The sequence below is a fragment of the Anastrepha ludens genome, chromosome 5 (genome assembly GCF_028408465.1).
Source record: "Anastrepha ludens isolate Willacy chromosome 5, idAnaLude1.1, whole genome shotgun sequence".
Taxonomy (NCBI): Eukaryota; Metazoa; Arthropoda; class Insecta; order Diptera; family Tephritidae; genus Anastrepha; species Anastrepha ludens.
The window spans coordinates 62,595,707-62,609,017 of record NC_071501.1 but is presented as its reverse complement, the minus strand read 5'-3'; positions in this window follow the sequence as shown (position 1 = coordinate 62,609,017).

The following is a 13,311-nucleotide window of genomic DNA, read 5'->3' as shown; positions in this document are numbered from 1 at the left end:
GATAACTCGATTACAGAACTTGACGCGCGATAGATCGATTGTGATAGGGGCTATGTTTTAGCATATGTACCTCTTAAGCACTCACGGTCGACCAAAATAGCGTTTCCAGCACCATTTTAAAAGAAAAATGGGCCAATGATGCCACCGATCCAAAATCTATCTAGTGCACCACGGCATCACGTACGGGCGTTCCAATCCTCAGAAGCGACATTTCATATCAACATAACCGCCGAGATGAAAATGAGCTCATCATAAAATATGATTTTGACTTCTTTTCAATAAACCCACTGCTTGGGCTACTCAATACTTCGGAAATAAGTTTACAATATTTCCCGGCATTGTTCAAGCGTAAAGTGATTAATTTCGTTCCCCGGAGGTATAGTACCGACTTTATGGTAAGACTAAGAGGTAAAGAGCTGTCGCTGTCATAATATTGCCTTATAATTAAAAAAACAATTACTTTATGGGCCACTACGTATATGAGTAAGTATATTTTATGTGTGGATCGGGTGATCTATAAACTGTATGAACTTTAACACAAAAATGTATTTGCAAGAAATGATCATGAACCCAAAAAAAAAGTTACGTAATAAGAGCAACAACGGAATTTGTAGGCGAGTCTGATGAGTAATAAGTTGCAATGTGCATAATTAAATTCGCTACCAGCAGTGTGTAAGTGTAGTTTTTTTGTCGTTGCATAGACTCAATCGGTGCACTTGTGATATCGAGTGCTACTGCTCCTGCGCAACAGACATCTTCGCTAGCACACATAAAACACGTTCAAGTTTTGTTTCTGTTACTGTACTGATTGACATCGCAATTGCTGAGCCGTTATCGGAGCTGGAATACGAGTATTTGTACGATAATTGCCAAACTTAATGTAGCCAGAGCTAAGTAAGTTCAACATTTTTAATACCATCAAAGCACAGCACAATTTTTAGGTGCGGAAAAATGAAGGCAACAACATACTTTTGATTATCCGTGTGTCTGCGTTAGGCAAAATTAATGGAGATAAGACTATTTTCTAAATACATACAGTGATCACACAATTTATTTGTACACTCACAGTTTATAAGCATATATATGTATATAATTGGCGCGTACACCCTTTTTGCGTGTTTGGCCGAGCTCCTCCTCCTATTTGTGGTGTGCGTCTTGTTGTTATACAAATGGAGAGACCTACAGTTTCAAGCCGACTCCGAACGGCAGATATTTTTTATGAGGAACTTTTTCATGGCAGAAATACACTCGGAGGTTTGCCATTGCCTGCCGAGGGGCGACCGCTATTAGAAAAATGTTTTTCTTAATTTTGGTGATTTCACCGAGATTCGAACCGACGTTCTCTCTGTGAATTCCGAATGGTAGTCGCGCGCCAACCCATTCAGCTACGGCGGCCTGTATAAGCATATACACCTGATATTTAGCGCGACTCATACAAAAGAACAAATTTTTAATATATTCGTAAAATATACCATTTGTATTCAATATTTAAGGAACAAAAACTTCCAAATTAATTTCTGGAATTAGAGTACTTAAGGCAATAACGAAATAAGGCAGAACTTTATGCAAAAATATTGTTCGTACATAGCCATAAAAAGAATATTGTATTAAAAAATAATAGAAAAAACGAGTATTCAGGACTTTTTTGGGCAGCCCTTAGCTTTGATAACTGCTTCCAATCGTCGGTGCATACTTTTCACCAATACTTTGGTTTCATTAGATGCAATTTTCTCACACTCAACACTGAAAGCGGTCGATAATGACGCCTTTGATGTTATTTTGTACTTTCTGATTCTTCTTTCTAAGAGCTCTCAGACATGCTCAATTGGGTTCAGATCCGGTGAATGAGGTGGAGTTTTAAGCTGCTTATAGTGGTAAATAAACCATTCTTGGAAGAGATAAGATCAGTGTTTTGGGTCATTGTCTTGTTGAAACAAGAACTCTTTAACATTCAGTCCAAGTTCAACGTGGCACTATCATGCAAATTATTCTTCAAAACGTTTAAATACAGATGTTTGCCCCTTTTATCATCAATAAAAACCATTTATGCACCCCAAACCACTGCATTTACTTCTCCATGCTTAACAGTTCTATATTTTCTCTTCGCCAAACATTTGGAGAGCCTTCTGCTTCGAAAACATGCAATTTCGACTCATCACTAAATATGACGTTTTCCTAATAAGAATCTAGCTCATTTATGTAGAGTTTGGCGAATTCCAATCTCTTCTTTCTGTTAATATCTGAAATGTAGGGCTTGCTGCGTGTCACTCTATTATGATAACTAGCTTTATGCAGACAATTCCGGACTGTATGTGGGCTTACTGTTTTATGCAAAGACTATTAAATATTTCGGCATAGCATCGTGGAGGCTATTTTTGGATTTTGCGCGACTGATGCAATTTGTGCGTTCCTTACGTGGAGTCAATATTTCTCGCCTTCCGGCTTGGAGGTGATTAGCTTCCAATTTACCAGTATTAACGTAATTAGCAATAAAACTTTGCAACGTGGAATGCGATTTGGCAATTGTTTAGCCGATTTCGCGCCGAGACTTGTTTTCCAAGTACAATTTAATAACAATTTGACGCAGTTCTAATCGTAAATCGCGACTTCGTCCCATTTTGTCCCTTTAAATCGAGATATTACGCGCATCTGAAACTGAATCGTTTTTGCTACGTTCTGCCTGCTTTCCTTGGAACCCTTTACTGTGAGTTTAAATAACGGGAGTTTTGTTTGCGGCAATTCATTAGGAATGTAACATTATTACAGTTACCAAAAAGAAATACATTTATCGCGTCAACAAATATTTGCACAAAGCTAAAGTTTTTTACGTACTACGTAGGGTGTACGAATAAATAGTATGACCACTGTATGTTCATATGTACAAGTATATATGTACATACATAATTAGATGACTAAGTGACGAAAAAGGCGGCAACTCAGGAGATACACCATCTACGATGTTGACGGAGACTGTGGGCTTGCCTGACTGCTCCTGCAGAATACCGTGGATGGATTTTTCTTAAAGATATGAAATGCCATCCGACATGTTTGGGTCTCGAGACGAGCGACGAAGACATCCAGCCTATCGAATTTGAAAGAAGCACTACAGACCCTGCCCAAGTCCAGGGCCTACTAGATTATTACTCACATTAATAACATTGTATTTCCGGTACAGAGTATTTCGAAAAAATACATATATATAAATATGTATTTTAGTCAACTTTAGCGATTTCCTAGTATGTTGAAACATTTCAACATACTTCGTTTTTTTTACCTTATTAACATGAGTACCCTCATATGCGGAGCAAAAGTGTTGAATATTTTATGTATTGAATTCGACCAATTCCTCCCATCGCATACCACTCCGTAGCCAACATACATATGTACAATCATTCATGCATATGAGTGGCCGCAATTACCGGCAAGTATATAGAACAGTAACACATTTACACCCACTACTCAATGTATTCAATACAAGCGCACTCGCCAAAAAATCCGTTAAGCCCCCCAACTCTTGTATCACTCCAAGTCTTTTGCTGTCGTCAAAAAAGTTCAATGTACATATGTATGTAGGTATGGGTTCAAGACAACTTGTAGGGAGAACTTGAATTGGTGAAATGAAATCATTTACAATATCCTTTCACCCTATTTGGACTAGTACAGGAGGTAACTACATTCTCTCTCGCTAAAAAGAAACTCGAATTTTATGACGTCAAACCAAGAGAAAAACAGAACATTTTGGAAGTTTCGCGAAAAGTGATGTTGCGGAAACGAGTCTTCATTTCTGAATTTAAGCAGTAGAATAAATATATAAATAAATTATCGGTAAAGAAATGAAATTATATCCATATTAAATGTCATATAAAAACATACATATGTATATAATTGTTCGAGCTTCACCTTAACTTTCTTAGAAACGTCTGGAATTCTTCTACAAATGGAGGTGGTAGTATGATTGGCATCGCAACCGGCGCCCACCGAATTATAACGCGCAATCCCACTCAGTTACAACGGCCGTTAGACATTTTTAGCTTTGAAAGTTCAAAAATTGTTTGTGTAGTGAACAAAAAGAAATATTTCTACAAAGTGTGTTCAAACATGCATTTGTAGTGGAGAACAAACTGGTTTGACTGTATTTATACCACTGTTTCAACCACTCGACCCGTAACTTTAACAGTCAAAATCAAAGAAAAAAATAGTAAATAAAATATTTGAACGTTCGTTACATGAGCCATGCTTAATAACCATTCGATTTAGGAGTTTTATAGTTACACAACTATTAGTATGTATAAGTAAAAGTACATACATATCAACAAACCGACACATGCATTTTTCATCATACTATCCATACATATAGTATGTACATTGTACATGTATGACTCGGCATGTACACCTCCGCTTACGCGTTGGACCGTGTTCCACCTCTAATTTGTGGTGTGTGTCTTGACGCTTTTCCACATATTGAGAGATCTACAGTTTTACAGACTCCGAACGGCAGATAGATTTTTATGACGAACTGTTTTAGAACAGAAGTACACTTTAAGGCTTGCCATTCCTAGCTGAGGAATGATCGCTATTAGAAAAACACTCTTCCTATCATTTGGTGTTACATAACCGTGTATATATTTTACAGGGCGAAAATACCCGAAAAATACGCATTCGAAAAGCAAAAAACAAAAACAAAAGCCACACTTGTTTCATGACTAGACAAAGGTCAAGGTACGGTAATTGCTGGGTATTGTGTTCTAAGCCTTTTGGAAAGATTTAAAAAAAAAATCGGAACCTGAAATTCTTTCTGTATAGCGAATACTAATATAACCAAATATTACATATATTCAATATTAAATATACCCATAAATACTACGCAATTGTATCTTTGCCATTGTACTTAGTTTGAATGCTGCCATTTGTTATATTCACGATTATCACTTATTTTTAAGAAAATATAGTAAATTGCTAATATAAGTTTATGTTACATATATTTTTAGAAAGAAGCGCAACAACCAAAATACTATATATGTATGTACGTAACACTTCAATTTGCTATTAAAATATTTTGAGAAATGCTCGAAATTTAATGGTTTAGAAACATTATAAGCAGGACCCTAACAAAAACAGCATCTAATGTTTGCCTACTATTTTTGCTTCGAAAAAATTATTTTATCGAAAAATTTTCGAAAACTTGAAACACATAGAAGGTAATATCATAAAAAAAGATGTGTGCAAATTTCAGGGAGATCGGTTGATAACCGAGTTATCGTGTATGCCAATTTGAAAAACAATTTACAAAACTAGCTAAAAGAACTACATATGTAGGCCATTTAAAGCGTTCCACTCCTTGATTATTCAGCCCACAAAGTCTAGCGCTACGTTCGATTAGTTTTTCATAAAAGTTGAATTCCACGAATGACAGTAACCGTGCGTAGAAGCAGAACTGGGGTCGAATCATCACATCCGTGCAAGGGTCAACAACCATAGGAACGAAAATTACGTCACACGCTAACCGTATAAGCTGAATCGTAGTCAAATCAGCGAATGCAAACGGATCGTAACTTATTTTCACTTCAGAATAGTTTTCAAGTTCCCATGCTTTGGATCGTATGTTTAGGCCACAATGAGGTGTCAAAACTGTTGTCAAATTTAATAAATTCAAACAAAAACCTTGTTTTTATATATGAGTTGTAGTGAAAGTGATGAAGATGAAAAACTAGTGCGGAGGCAGCTAAAAGAAAAGAGCAATCCTTTGGCACTCCCAAGCACAGCGTAAATATGTAAATGATTAGTTATTCTAGCTCATTTATAAACTCTTCCTTGTATATTTCTGAAACGGCCAGACAATAAGAGACCAAATAAGATATTCCTTATTGAATTTTTCTCGAAATTGAAAATATGTATTGTAGCTATATGAAAACATGCATGAGCAATCTTGTAAATAGTTTTTAAAATATTTTTGAAGTGAAACAGAAAGCCTTGTACCATACTTAAGATGAAATGAAAAGATAATACTTATGCAATTCTATTTTTTTATTTCTATCCTTGAGTTGTTTACATTTTTATCACAAGCAGGGACAACTTTAAATGCGAAACAAAATTTCATGCTTTTCAGAAAAAAAATTGCGCCATAGTAAGGAACGCTAAGTATGGCTAGTATCCATACTTATAATATATATATTGATCTTCTTATTTGCGCTGCGCGTCTTGATGTTATCCACACATGAAGGGATCTGCATATGCCTCCGAACGCAGATGGTTTATATGAGGAGATTTTTCGTGAAAATATTAGATAATATTTTTCTTCATTTTGGTGTTTCACGGAGACTCGAACCAACGTTCTCCGAATTGTCACCCTGTCTGAAACCTCGTTTGGTATCAAACGGTTCGGAGAGGTCCTTCCCAATTCTGACAGCGCTGTGGGGATACCAAAATGAGACAACGCGGCATACAAGTAACTCTTTTCCGTACTGTCGAATGCAGCTTTGAAATCGTCGAAAAAATAGTGTGTGTCGATTCTCCTTTCATGGGTCGTTTTCAAAACCTGGCGTATTGTGAATATTTGGTCGATGGTGGATTTTCCAGGTCTAAAGCCAAACTGATAAGGTCCAATCAGTTGGTTGATGGTGGGCTTCAGCCTTTCACACAATACGTTTGCTAGAACCTTATAGGCGATATTTAGAAGACTAACCCTGTGGTAATTGGCACAGATTGCCAGATAACCCTTCTTATGGATTGGGCAGAGCACACTTAAATTCCAATCGGCAGGCATGCCTTCATTCGACTATATTTTGCATAGAAGCTGATGCATGCACCCTACCAGCTCCTCGCCGCCATATTTTAATAGCTCAGCCGGCAGTCCGTCGGTGCCCGCGGCTTTTTTGTTCTTTAGCCGAGTTATCGCTATTTTCACTTCGTCATGGTCGGTTAGCGGAACGACAATTCAGTCGTCCACAAATGGGGTATCGGGATCTTCACATTCTCTTTAACCTGCGCAGCTATCACTGTTTAACAGGTTCGAGAAGTGTTCCCTCCATAATTTAAGATTGCTCTGTATGTCAGTCACCAGATCGCCGTCTTTGTTCTCACAGGAAAACGCCCCGGCCTTAAAACCTTCTGTAAGCCGCTGAACTTTCTGGTAGAATTTTCGGGTGTTGTTCCTGTTGGCCAGCATCTCAAGCTCCTCGCCCTCACGTACTTCGGCCTCTCGTTTCTTCTTTCGGATAATACGTCTCTCTTCCTTTTTCAGCTCTCTGTTGCGATCTCACATGGCTCGCATTACGCCCGCTCGCCGCGTGGCACTATTGGCGGCATCCTTTCTTTCTGCGGCAGTATGACATTCCTCGTCGTAGCAACTGTTTTTTCCGGCACGCCGGAATCCGATTTCTTTTCGGCGGTGGTACGTAGGGAGCGAGAAATGTTGCTCCATTGTTCGTGCATGCCGGTTTGTTGGGCAATACTCTCTGAGAGCAGGAGAGAGAGTCGAGTGGCGAATCTTCTGGCTGTCTGTTGCGATTGCAGCTTTTCGATGTTGAAAATTCTTTGCCTAGGTAGATATACGTTTTTTGCTGCACAGAGGCGTGTGCGCAGTTTGGCTCCAACGATGTTGGGTCCTCGGATCGTACGTACATCTAATACCCTAGAAGCGTGTCTTCCATCTATCACAACATGATCGATCTGGTTTCGTGTTTTTCGATCAGGGTGCTGCAGACTACCATGTTTCGGGCCCCGGCGAAGTCGATCAGCCTCTGTCCGTTACCAGATGTTTCGTTGTGCAAGGTGAATTTTCCGACTGTGGTACCAAAAATTTCCTCCTTTCCCACCCTGGCGTTGAAGTCGCCAAGCAGGATTTTTATGTCGTGGCGGGGGCAGCGCTCATAGGGACGTTTCAAGCGCTCATAGGAGGAATCTTTGGTCGCATCGTCCTTCTCTTTCGTCGGGGCGTGGGAGCAAATTAGCGAGATGTTAAAAAAACGGCCTTTAATGCGGATTATTGCGGGACGCTCGTCCACCGGAGTGAACGACAGTACTTGCGACGTTGTCTCTCTCCCACAACAAATCCAACACCGAATTTGCGCAACTTTACATGACAGCTGTAGTAGACGTCGCAAGGTCCTTTGTTTTCCTTGCCTTGCTCCGTCCATCACATTTCTTGAATGGCAGTGATGTCAGCCTTTACTCTCACGAGGACATCAACCAGCCGGGTAGAGGCACCTTCCCCATTAAGGGACTGGACATTCCAAGTACATGCCCTCAGATCATATTCCTTTTTTCCTTTGCAGGGGTCGAGGCTTTGTAGGTTTTTCATTGGAACTTTTGTTCGGATGAAAGCGCTGTCAAAATGTGCATTTTGCATGTGTGACTTTCGTCAGTAATGCCATACCTTTAGAAAGATTAATTGGAAGTTTTCAGATTCCACACTACCATTGAGGTTTACAAATAGCGTGTTACCGAAGTTAACCTTAGGTGCTCGGTCCGCTAGAGTAGGCCCATATCACCCATATATGTATGCATACAATAAAAACAAGCACAATCAGAATGAAATACAAAAGTAATGAAGACGAAAAATATAATTTTAAAGAAAAACATAAAATACTTCATTTTTTGAATATAATATAAAAAGTGAGTAATAGAAACAAATTTGGCGGTCGCCGTCGCTGAATGGGTTGGTGCGTGATTACCATTCGGAATTCACAGAGAGAACGTTGGTTCGAATCTCGGTGAAACACCAAAATTAAGAAAAACATTTTTCTAATAGCGGTCGCCCCTCGGCAGGCAATGGCAAACCTCCGAGTGTATTTCTGCCATGAAAAAGCTCCTCATAAAAATATCTGCCTTTCGGAGTCGGCTTGAAACTGTAGGTCCCTCCATTTGTGGAACAACATCAACACGCACACCACAAATAGGAGGAGGAGCTCGGCCAAACACGCAAAAAGGGTGTACACGCCAATTATATAGTATATATATATAGAAACAAATTTGTAAAATAAAAATTATAATAGATAAAATCAACATAAAAATAAACATAACGATTAACGAAGAAAACTTTTGGTTTGATAAAATATTTCAAATTAAAGAGATCACGATTCAAATTTAATTTAATCTCCTATAAGAAATAGTCATATGCTTTTTTTTAATAAATGTTGTCCAATAAACGCCAAAGACAAAATGATAGAATAGTACAACACCTTATCAAGTTCTCAGTTCAAATAATTTTTGGTTTTTCATATGATATGATAAGTAAATATTAAAATGAACTAAAACGTTGGTCCAACTATTATACCAGGGTAATACAAAGAAAACAAGTTTTAAGCACGGCGTAGGCTGGATGGTTTTGAAAAAAAAAAAAATCAATAAAACGATTAAGGTGTGCTGGATAAGAAATTTGTGAAAAAACTTATATATATCCTCCATTGGATGTTGATCAAAATTATGTTTACTTAGAAATATTTAAGCCTTCGCGTTTAAATTTAAGCCTTAATGTAAATTCCAGTTATTTGTTTATAAAACAGCTGAGTTTTACGTAGTGCTTCATATCTCAAAATTTATAATTTTATGCAAGAAATATCAATAATTATCCTTAACTGCTTATGCATCCTAATCAGCTTGGAAAATATATTTTAAACGTATAAAATAACACCCGGCTATCAATTGTTAGTCTCTAGGTAATAGAGAAGATTTAATAATATATCTCACACTTTGGCAGGCAAGATGGAACTCTGAACGGTATGGTAGATGGACAGCGAGACTAATACCCGATCTAAAAAAGTGGGTAGAAAGAAAGCACGGTGAGGTTAACTATTACCTCACACAGTTTTTGTCCGGACATGGATCCTTTCGCAAGTATCTGTGGCAAATGGGAAAAGTGAACCAACCAAACTGCATATATGGAGATACTGAGTATGATGATGCGGAGCACACCTTCTTTAAATGCGAGAGGTAGAACGTTGAGAGAACAGGTCTGCAACGAGCTATTGGTTTATTTACACCTGAAGAAATTATCGAGAAAATGATGATAGGCGAAGAGAAATGGAATGCCGTTGCAAATTTTGTGGAGTATATTATCCGAAAAAAGAAGCGCGAAATGGAAAGTTATGCCGAAGAGCATTGAGCATAGGTTTCTCAAAACAGGCGACCATGGACGCAGGGTGAGTAAGTAAGTGTCCTTCTTAGGACACCGTCTTGGCCCTCTACCTCGAAGCAATGCGGAAGCAGTCCCGGGTTGGAGGGAAAAATCCAAGAGAAGAGGAGGGATATTTTTAGTGGAATCACCACACACATAGTAGCGACGGTTACTATATCGTGCGAAGGCATTTTTAACTCACCGTCAAAAAAAAAAAATAAAATTCTTGGTTGGCACAATAAGTGTATGATACCTGGACGCATTTGGTTTTTATTTTAGCGGAAGATATCGCCACAGCTCATACTGTACAAAATTTCGATGAGAAGTTGTATTTGCAAATTTCAAGTGAAATTAAATTAATGTGGTACGTTTGTCTTTCCCTTATATAGTATAACATTAAAAAACTTTCAAAAAGATGATTTGTAATGTGATCTATTGAACGTTGTAGGCTAACAGAGGAGTTCTTTTCTGATATCCGTACTACATCAAGGGAAAATTTTGCCTTCTCATTAGATACCTTTGTGGGTATAAAGGGATATAATATAATATAACTCCTTGCAAAACGAACCTCATTGTTTCGTGCTGTTACTTCGTTAATTCTGCATTCTGTTTTGGGTACACTAGGATGCTAAATCAGCCGCTTTGTACCTTTTACGTAAAACTTAACTTGTATTCCTTTTTTCATTGAGCAACAAGATCGGCCATCTGCAAGAGATGTTTGAAATATTAAAATTTGGCATTAAAGGATCTTTTTTCAGAACGTACTTATTATCTGATTTCTTAAAGGAAAACGAATTTTTTTTCGAGAAACCCGTTCTAAATATTTTTTTCTCTATTTAATTTGCGATCTATTTACTGACTTGTCTTTTCCTAAAAAATTGTAATACAAACACTGAAAAATTGAAAAAATACTTTTGCCTATTTTAATACCAAAAACGCCATAAAATTGTTAGTACCACAAAATCTCAAAATGCCGTACAATTATTTTACGATAAATTAAGAATTATTAACTCTTAATTTTTAATTTTTGCTGTACAATTTTTAGGACTCTTCAATAGATTTTTTTAAGACAACCCTTTTTTTAGGCAAAATAATTATGGATTTTACTTAGTGAAATATTTCTCTGAAATCTCATAAATGGTCGAAAATTTGTGACACTTTTCGACGTTGCACATCGTATTCATATGCAAAATGAAGTAAAAATTTTCGTGGTAACGTCTCCTGTTTTTTCTTTATTCAATCAGAACAGATCGATTTTCGAAATTTTTATCAATACATTTAAAAGCGAATTGGCTATAAGGTTTCCCAAAACAACTGATTTGATTGTCTTTATGAACGAGCGGGTTGGTATACACCACCCAATCTCCCTTCATAAATGCATATATGTATACATATACTTTTATATGTACATATATAATTAGCGGTCTTATTTGTGTTATGAGTCTCTATGTTTTTCCACAAATGGAGGAATCCACAGTCTTATGCCCTCTCCGAACTTCAGATGATTTTGTATGAAAAGCTTTTTTTTATCATTTGGTGCTTAATGCCAGGAATTTCGAATACGGGCGCTACCGAATAGTCGCCCTACACCAACCGATTCGTTTACGGCGGCCGCCGTTTTATATCACTGAACACTATTATACTTATACTATATATGTTAACTATACTGAATATTGTAAAAAAGCATTTTACATTAAAAATGTGCTGACGACCAAATAGCGCAGGTTTAAAGTCAATTTGAACTGAATCGAACTCAACCGAAGAATAAACGAACGTGCGCTGTAATAAAATTGAATGTTACACGCTCTTAAAATCAGAATAATTTTTAAAATTTTAGTATTTGTGTTGATTTTCCTTTGAGCAGAATGACATATGTATTTTTTTCCAATGCAAAATTGTAATGCCCAAAATTACTATAGTTATAATTAAAATTTAAAATGTCCATTAGTACACAACCTTGAGTATTTCAATTTGCTTAAGAAGTGTAAAACGCTCGGAATCGTTCAAAAATATAAACGTTTTATACAGTCAGGGCTAGCACATGGAATGTAATAACGGCAACTTGTAATTATTGTATTTTATAATTTGGGTTAAAAATGCAGTTAGGGTGTTTTTAAGCGAATTTGGGGCTATATCCAACGATATCCAGCAGATTCAATGAGTAACACCAATGAATTGCTACCAATTCAACTAATTAAAATTCCTGAAAAAACTAATCAACTTTACTACATATTTGATATCCAATTATCAATCATACTTAGTGGTATTTGGGTATAGTCAAATAAATTGAGCTCAACGCAAGCGCCAAATCACACAAAATAAGCGCAAAAACGCTGATTAAAAGCGCATGTGAATGTTGTTACTCGTATAAGATATATGTAAATAAATAATCTGATCCCCAAAAAACTGCAAATAGTTATATATATATACGTGTATAATATATATTTTATTATCCATACCGTTGTATTAGGGACCATGCTAAAATATTACGCCAGTCAGGTACAAAGATACTCGTATACACCCGTGCATACAAACCAATAGAGGTTGGCCACTTGGTTACTTGGTTGTCAGGTTGTTTGGTATTTCATCAATGGCATGCAGCAGCCAAAACGCCAATCCGAAGAAGCTGCAATGAGGGCCAAGAACAAAAAAGCAAATGATCGAAGCAAGTAAGTACTTGTTAGCATGAGAGAGGAGAGTGAACATCGCTCACATTGCCTTCCACTACTCTAAGTCCAAAGTGAACATATTAACTTTTTATACCTTTCATGCAAATGAATTATGGCCGAAATGAAACAACCAATAAATATGTACAACATACATATGTATAGTACACTCAAATGAGCAGGGTGACAAGCTGTTCGGAATAAAGTATAGCTCTCTAGCTCATAGCTAAGTAATGAATTGACAAGATTGATTATGAATGATCAAGCATCAGCTTTATTTATTATTCTCAACTACCTAGTAAGCATCATCGGTTGTTGGTTTATTAATTTCTTCAAAATTTAAGTCTTCAAATATAGTCAAAACCCAAAACACCAAAAAAGCTCATCTCTTGCTACTTATTAAAAGGTTACTGAGGCAAGTGTAGTAAAAGTCCAAATATATTTACCCGTATATGGTATATACTTCAGCTGACTTGTTTTCTTAATGTACTGGCTTTTGGCATCTCTGCAGTATTGAAAGAATGAAAACGA